Here is a 7,970-nt window from a genome sequence, read left to right as displayed (position 1 = left end):
CGGGAAATGGAATTGGTTGTTCCTGCAAACTGGCCCTAGGCGAGCTTGGTAATAGTTTGACTAGGTGTTAGTAAACATTAAAGCAGTTAACTTGCAAGGGAAGACTGGAGAGAGGAATCCACTGGAAACTGACAGAGTATTGAAGAGGCTACAAGCCTTGAAACTTAGATAACTTGAAGCCAGTAGATGAAAGATTGCCTAACCAAACAAGATGGGTGGTTTTGTAATGAGAGAGCATGTTTTGACTATCTTACACCCCTGCAAGGTCATGGTGAATGAATTAAGAGAGATAGTGAGCAAGCTTACCTTGTGAGCTTGAGAAGGGTGAAACAAGCAGCTAATGGTAGGGAAGTACCTTGTAGTCTTAAAGGAGAAGACTAGGGGCCCTAAGAGAGACTAGAACAAAACCATCATAGTACTCCAGATGGTGGAAAAATAGGACTATCCCTATCACAGTGGTATTAGTGCCTGTTAAAACTTGGGTAGAAACTAGTTGATGTCGGAGACTGGGTCAGTGGGTCAAAATAGTTTTAGAATGGTGGCCAATGCAGAGTTAGCCAAAAAGGTAGAAGACCAAGAAGAAGAAAATAGGCTCCTCAGAGAAAGGTTACTACAACTGGAGAGAAAACTAGATGCAGTTGAGGATAAAAATGAGAAAGTAACAATCAAGGTCAACGAGGGGAAGGGAAAACAAGTTGTAGAAGAGGATAAGACTCCTGAACCAGACCTTATTCTACCTAAAGAACCTTTTCTTAAAGCCATTAAAGCCTTAGGAGGAAAATCCCTAGAAGGAGTGCCAACTTTTTGTGGAAAAATGGAGCCTGAGGTAGTCCTGGAATGCATAGAGGGATTGGAGAATCACTTTGAATGTGATGGAATCAGTGAGGCACAAAAGGTGAAGGTGGCCAAGTCTAGATTGAGAGGGGCAACTTTGACTTGGTGGAAATTTATTCAAGAAGAAAGGAAAAAAGAGGGCGAGAACCCTATAGCTACTTGGAAGGGAATGTTAGCCAAGGTGAAAGAGGCATACATCCCTGAAGATTATGAGGTCCAGTTGCATAAGAGGAGACAAAATTTGAGGCAAAGAGACTTGGATGTGAGCAGCTATACTAAGGAATTTCAGAAGTTGTGTCTGAGATCCAAGGTGGTAGAGGATGAGAACATCAAAGTAGCCAAATAATTGAATGGTTTGAGATGGAATATTCAAGAGGAAATAAGCTTGTTATACCCCAACACCGTCCACAAGTGATATTAGTTGGCACTAAGAGTGGAAGAAAAGAGCAAGAAGAAACAAGAACAAAGCAACATAAAAAGAGGTAGGGGAAGATATGGCAGAGGTGAGAGAGGTAGTTTTGGTGGAAGAAGTGTAGACAAAATATCCCAAGGGGAATCCAAGTTGGTTGAGAAAAGTGGGGATTTCAATAGTAAGAGAAGCTATAGAGGGAGGGGATCTAGCAACTCTAGTAGAGGAAGCTCTAGTGGATCAGGAAGAGGGTCATATTTTGCCACCATGAAGTGCTACAACTACCATCAACTTGGACACCCAACCTATAGATGCCCAGAGAAGGCTTCTTCATCCCAAGGAGGTGAGAGGAGGGTAAATTATGCTCAAGAAGAAGAAAAAAATATGAAGGCATCATAAGTGAGTTTAGATTTAGAGGTTGGAGAGAATCTTATGATAAGAAGAGTCTTGATTAAGGAACCGGTTAAGGAGGAACCTAGCCAAAGGAGATCCTTGTTTAGGATAAAATCAAAGATTATGGGAAAAGTATGTAGAGTGGTGGTGGATTCAGGTTCCACTGATAACATAGTATCAGAAGAAGCAGTGAGTAAGCTTAACCTGCAAAGAATACTGCATAGTGATCCTTATAGAGTTACATGGCTCAACAAGGGGCAGCATGTTCTTGTGAATGAATAAACTTGGGTGGAGTTCACTATAGGAGGCTACAAGGACAAAATATTGTGTTACATCTTGCCAATGGATTCTTGCCACCTACTCCTAGGTAGGCCTTGGCAATTTGACAAAAAAGCAATACACCACGGGGAGAAAAATGCCTATACTTTTCAAAAGGATGGAATCCCCTATAAAATTCAGTCCATAGGGAACCAGGAAGAGGGCAGATCAAAGGGTCCTAATGTGCTTCTAGTTGGTGAGAAGGAGTTCATTAACATTCTCAAGGAAGGAGAAGGAGTGGGGTTTGCACTTGTGGTGAAACCAAAAGAGGATAAAAAGGTCAAGAAAGAATGTATTCCTGATGAAGTGCAACAGATACTAAATCAGTTTAAGGTGATCATAATTGATGGAACACCAGCAGCATTACCTCCTCAATGTGCCATAAGTCACCAAATTGACTTCATACCCAGAGCCTCATTGCCTAATAAAGCAACCTACAAAATGACACCAGAGAAGAATAAAGAGGTAGCTAAGCAAATCTAAGAACTCTTGGAAAATGGTCTAATAAGGAAGAGCATCAGCCCATGTGCAGTTCCCACTATTTTGGCCCCAAAGAAGGGAGGTACTTGGAGACTCTACACTGATTCTAGAGCTATCAACCAGATTATAATCAGATATAGGTTTCCTATTCCAAGAATTGAAGATTTGATGGATTATTTAGGGGGTGCTGAATACTTCACCAAGATAGATCTCAAGAGTGGTTACCACCAAATCCGAATAAAGGAGGGAGATGAATGGAAGACAACATTCCAGACAACAGAAGGACTTTATGAATGACTTGTTATGCCATTTGGACTCACAAATGCCCCTAGCACATTCATGAGACTCATCAATGAAGAACTCGAGGATTACATCGGTAAATTTGTTGTTGTTTGTTTAGATGATATCTTGATTTTCAGTGAATCTAAAGAAGAACATCTTAGGCATATAGAGATTATCTTGAAGAAATTATGTGATGAGCAACTAACTATCAATTTGGAGAAATGTGAGTTTATGAAACAAGAGTTGGTATATCCTGGGTTTGTAATCTCAAGTGGTGATTTGAGGATGGATATCTCTAAGGTGGAAGCCATAATCAGTTGGCCCACACCTAGGACAATAAGTGAAGTGAGAAGTTTCCATGGCTTGGATCAGTTTTATAGAAAGTTCATCAGAGGGTTCAGTGAAATATGTGCACCCATTCTTGAGACAATCAAGGGAGGTGTGAGAACCAAGTTTGTATGGACACAAGAAGCACAAAGAGGTTTTGATCTCCCAAAGACAAAGGTGGCTACTCAACGGGTACTTATCCTACCAAGCTTTGACAAAATCTTCACCATAGAATGTGATGCTAGCAACATAGCAGTTGGAGCGGTCTTAAGTCAAGACAATAGACCAGTTGCATTATTCAATGAGAAGCTTAATGATGCAAAGAGAAGGTATTCATCTTATGATTTGGAGTTGTATGCACTTGTTCAATCACTTAGGAAATGAAGGCATAATTTTTTGCCTAAAGAATTTGTTGTTTATACTGATAAGCAAGCTCTGAGCTTTCTCAATTCTCAAGAAAACTTGAACCATAGCCATATTAAATGGGTAGAGTATTTGCAGTCATATACCTTTACCATTAAGCACAAGAAAGGACAATGTAATAAAGTAGTTGATGCATTAATTAGAAGGTTTGTCACAGTGCAAGAAGTGCAGCTAAAAAGTATTGGTGTGGATAGTTTCAGGAATTTGTATGAAGATGATGAAGACTTTGTTGTTGCCTACAAGGTTTGTCAAGAGTTTGGAAACCATTTTCACAGTGAATATGCAGATTACACCTTACAAGATGGACTTTTGTTCAAAGGAGGACAACTATGTGTAGCTAAAGGGTCTATGAGAGAAACTTTAATGCAATAGAAGCACAATGGATGCCTAAGTGGACATTTTGGTTTGAATAAGACTTTGGAACTTGTCCAAAGGTTCTATTATTGGCCTAATATGCAAAGAGATATAAGGAGATATGTGGAGAAATGTGCGGTTTGCCAAAGAGATAAGGGTACATCTTCCAATGTTGGTCTTTATCAGCCTTTACCTATCCCAAACCGGCCATGGGAGTATTAAGTATGAATTTGTTGTTGGTTTACCTAAGACCAAATCAGGTTTTGATAGCATCTGTGTTGTGGTAGATAGGTTCAACAAGATGGCCCATTTTATTCCATGTAAGGTCACTCATGATGCTAGTCACATTGCTCATTTGTTTTTCAAGGAGCTTATTAGGATTCATGGTTTACCTATCAGTATAGTATCAGATAGAGATGCAAAATTTATTGGACATTTTTGGAGAACTTTATGGCAGAGACTGGGTACTAACTTGTCTTTCAGCTCAGCATACCATCCCCAAACGGATAGCCAAATAAAGGTGGTCAATAGAACACTTGGAAACCTTCTTAGATGTCTGACAATGGAGTATGGACAAGCTTGGGATCAGATCATCCATCAAGCATAATTTGCTTATAATGATAGTGTTAATCGAACCACAGGAAAAAGTCCATTTGCCATTGTTTATGGAATGCATCCTCGAGGTATTTGTGAACTCATATATATAGGAGACCAAGCCGAATGGAGTGGACATGATGAAGACTTTTCACAATCCATGAAGGAAGTACATGAACAGGTAAGAAAGACCTTGGTAGAAAACATCCAGAAGATAAAGGATAGGGTATATACTAAGAAGAAAGATGTTCAGTTTGAAGTGGGAGATCTAGTCATGGTTCATTTGAACAAAGCTAGATTAAAGAAGGGCGTTCGAAGTAAATTGCAGAGGAGAAGGATAGGTCCTTGCCGAATAATGGCCAAATATGGCAACAATGCATACAGACTAGACTTGCCAAATGACCTAGCCCTTTTGTCAATTTTTAATGTATCCGATCTTGTCAAGTATAAAGCACCTGCAACCATCGACTGTCATAGCATTCTTGAAAAAGAAGTAGTCACTAATTTGATTTTACCCCCGTTCGCTAAAACACAGGCTGAGAAGGTGTTGGATTCCTGAGTTACGAGGCAGACCCGCCATGGTGTTTATATGGAGCATCTCATCCAATGGCAACACCTGCCTGAAGATGAGGCCACCTGGGTTGCTGAAAGTGAGTTCCAGAAGCGTGGCATTGATCCCAATCTGTTGTCACCGATGGTGACTTAGCTTCTTTTATTTCTAGGGAGTATGGTGCAGGAGCACCTTAGGGTTGAGCAAATACCTTTATAATTTTGGCTTGAGAGGCCTTGAAAAGGTCATGTGCATACATAAGGACTACTTCAAGTCCAGTAGTTTGTTTACAGGAAGCCTAGAATGCATTTTGTCATGTTGGCATCGGCAAGTCTTTCCCCGATGAGACCGCCAGTGTTTGGAGTGTTGCCATCGATTATCGGCAAACCCAGTTTTACCCTACCCCGATGACCTAATGATATCTCTTAGGCGTGGAGTGGAGTTATCGGGTATCAACAGGAGTGGTTCACACTTTCCCCGATGACCTCATAACTTGTCAATGTTCAGAGTGTTGTTATCGGGTATTGGTAGGACATGTTTTCTTGCCACCCTATGGAAACTCCGATGGGGTTGCTTTCTGTTTGGTGTGTTGCCATCAGCCATCGGAAGCCATGTTTTGTTGCTACCCCGATGACCCGATGGAAACTAAAAATCAGTTGTAGCTGGTAACCGTTTGTGTCGAAATTAATCTCATCCATTTCGAGTGATTCAAGACAGCGGAAGGAAGATATAAAAGGCCCAATGGGAATTTGTAAGAGGTTGGTTACCTTGGAGAACAAATCATTTTTGTTCTTTTTCTAATCAACAATATCAAAGTCTATTTTCTGGTTTTCTATTAGAAATTTTAATTTTTGCTCATGAATTGTAGATAATGGCTTAAAAACTTTAAGTTTGCAACTATAGATAGTATTGATGTTTCTTTTCCTTGTTTGTGTGAGTTCCTGAGTTAAATCCGTGGCAAGTTTGGGGTCTGTAAATAAATTTTTGTTTTCCATTTTGGTTTCTGTTCTCTGTTTGTAACAAGCAGTTGTAATATGGCTCTGTCTTGAAACCCCACTGTGGGATCCAAACGGCCATTGGAGGTTGTCAAGAAGAGTCGACCATGTATAGTAGAATTTCATTAGAAGGAGACCGGGAAATGGCATTGCCTGTTCTTGCAAACTGGCCCTAGGCGAGATTGGTAATAGTCCAACTAGGTGTTAATAAACATTGAAGAAGTTAACTTGCAAGGTAAGACTGGAGAGAGGAATCCACTGGAAACTGATAGAGTATGCAAAAGGCTACAAGACCTGAAACATAGATAACTTGAAGCCGATAGATGAAAGATTGCCTAACCAAACAAGATGGGTGGTTTCACAATGAGAGAGCATGTTTTGACTATCCTACACCCCTACAAGGTCATGGTGAATGAATTAGGAGAGATAGTGAGCAAGCTTACCTTGCGAGCTTGAGAAGGGTGAAACACGCAACTAATGGTAGGAAAGTACCTTGTAGTCTTAAAGGAGAAGACTAGGGGCCCTGAGAGAGACTAGAACAAAACCATCATAGTACTCCCAATGGTGGAAAAATAGGACTATCCCTATCAGATACACACCTGATAAGCATTTGAAGAAGGTGTGGTGAGTTACCATGAGTGCAGATCAAATGGAGGATGATGGCATCGAGTCATCTAGGTAATTACCAGTAAACAAAGATACCAACATATAGCTGAGTGAGAAGAATGAGAAAGAGTGGAAGACCTTCATCTGATGGAGTTACACATGTTGTGTTACTCCTGATAGTTGTTGAGGACTGACATGGTTGCTGCTCGGTTGATGTACTACACTAGCAAGATTAAGTTGGTGTAGGCATGAAGGTTTACCGGCAAGGTGTTATATGTCGGTAGGGTTTGTTAACCGGTAGATGCAACTGGTTATATGTGTGGTCGGTGACTAGGCATGAACTGACAAAATAGTGTGATGAGGTGGATACCGATAATGATGCCATGTGAAGATGAAGTGGCAAACGTGCATGAAGTGGCAGATGAAACATGCACAGGTCGGTGAAGTGAGGTCGATGTGGTAGTTGTGATTGGTCTGGCATTAATGATGACTCCAAGGCTCAAGGTAGAGTTGTATATTTGTGTGGCTCAAGATCTAGGACAGATTGATTGTGCGGATCAGAGTAGGCGAAGGAAACAACTGGGCCATTTATGGTGATTGACTGAGGTGTGCCGATAGACTTATTGCATATTACCAAAGATGGAAGGCGTGATCAAGAAGGAGCGTTAATGGTGAAAGTGTACAATTGGATTTTAGGGAAATCAGATTGGGCATGATCTGATTGGATTTGGTTTGCCTCGAGGATGATGAGGAAACCCTAACCGCCTAGATTTTGAATAGGCTTTTGGTGGGAAGTCTGGGCTATCAATGTGCATTAAAATAACATTGTTAGGTGTTGCTAAATGGAAGAAGAGTGTGCTACTCTGAAGTGATTAAGTATTACTTCTACATGTAAGAGAAAATCAGCCAAGTGCTCAACGAGTATTTGAAAAGAGAGGGACAGTGAGGAAGAATCAAGTTGAAGCATTCAACCGATAGCACAACAGAACTGGTAGTGTCCATACCGGTAGAGAAGAAGTGAAGGAAGCTGTAGAGAAGGGAGATAGAAAACCGGCAAAGAGTTGCATCGGTAAAGAGCAGAGAAGTGAGGAGAAGATCCAGCAGAGAAGGAAGAGGAGAGGTCTATCGGTAGAGTTTACCGATAGTTAAGCAGCAGATGAGAGCAGCAGAAGAGTGAGTCAGTGTAGCAAAGAATGAATCTCACCGACAGAGTAAGGTATACGAAATGGTTGCAAGATTCACTTGTAACAAGACAACTACATTTGTATTTGAAGTTATCATTGTGATCACTAAGTTGTATCTCGGTGCAGGGGTTGTAGCTCCTTTGGGTTGTTGCCCATAAATCAGTGAGGGTTTGGTGCCCTAAATTAGGGGTTGATGCTCCTTGGTTTGGTGCCCCAAATCA

Source organism: Cryptomeria japonica, chromosome 5, assembly GCF_030272615.1.
Source record: "Cryptomeria japonica chromosome 5, Sugi_1.0, whole genome shotgun sequence".
In the NCBI taxonomy this organism is placed as follows: domain Eukaryota; kingdom Viridiplantae; phylum Streptophyta; class Pinopsida; order Cupressales; family Cupressaceae; genus Cryptomeria; species Cryptomeria japonica.
Note: the sequence above shows the minus strand (reverse complement) of the source record.